At 25.8% G+C, this 360-nt stretch overlaps 1 protein-coding gene across 1 annotated transcript in view; it reads left to right on the top strand.

Annotated features, from left to right (window-relative positions):
- Positions 1-360, top strand: part of LOC107712533 (transcription factor COE2) — a 37,914-nt gene that overhangs the window by 26,087 nt on the left and 11,467 nt on the right. The gene's annotated exons all lie outside the window — the stretch shown is intronic.

Raw genomic sequence — 360 nt, forward strand, 5'->3', positions numbered from 1 at the left:
TCTTTAAAAAAGCCTCTAACACTAGCTTTCTCTATTCTTTTTCTATTTGTATTCTTTTCATTTATTATATAATTAACAAAAAATTATTTGTTTTCTAACTGCTTGTTTTCTTTAAAAAGGCCTCTAACACTAGCTTTCTCTATTCTTTTTCTATTCTATCTATTTTTTTTATATATATATATATATATATATATATAATATATACTACATATATATATCCTTGCTATGTGTACTGTGTTAGGCTAACAGAGACTTGTCATAGCACTTGCATATTATTGCTCTTTTGTTGATTTTGATTCCTTCCATTGTCCTCAGTTGTAAGTCACTTTGGATAAAAGCATCTGCTAAATGACTAAATGT

This window comes from Sinocyclocheilus rhinocerous, unplaced genomic scaffold (assembly GCF_001515625.1).
Source record: "Sinocyclocheilus rhinocerous isolate Xijiao unplaced genomic scaffold, SAMN03320098_v1.1 scaffold2343, whole genome shotgun sequence".
Classification (NCBI taxonomy): Eukaryota; Metazoa; Chordata; class Actinopteri; order Cypriniformes; family Cyprinidae; genus Sinocyclocheilus; species Sinocyclocheilus rhinocerous.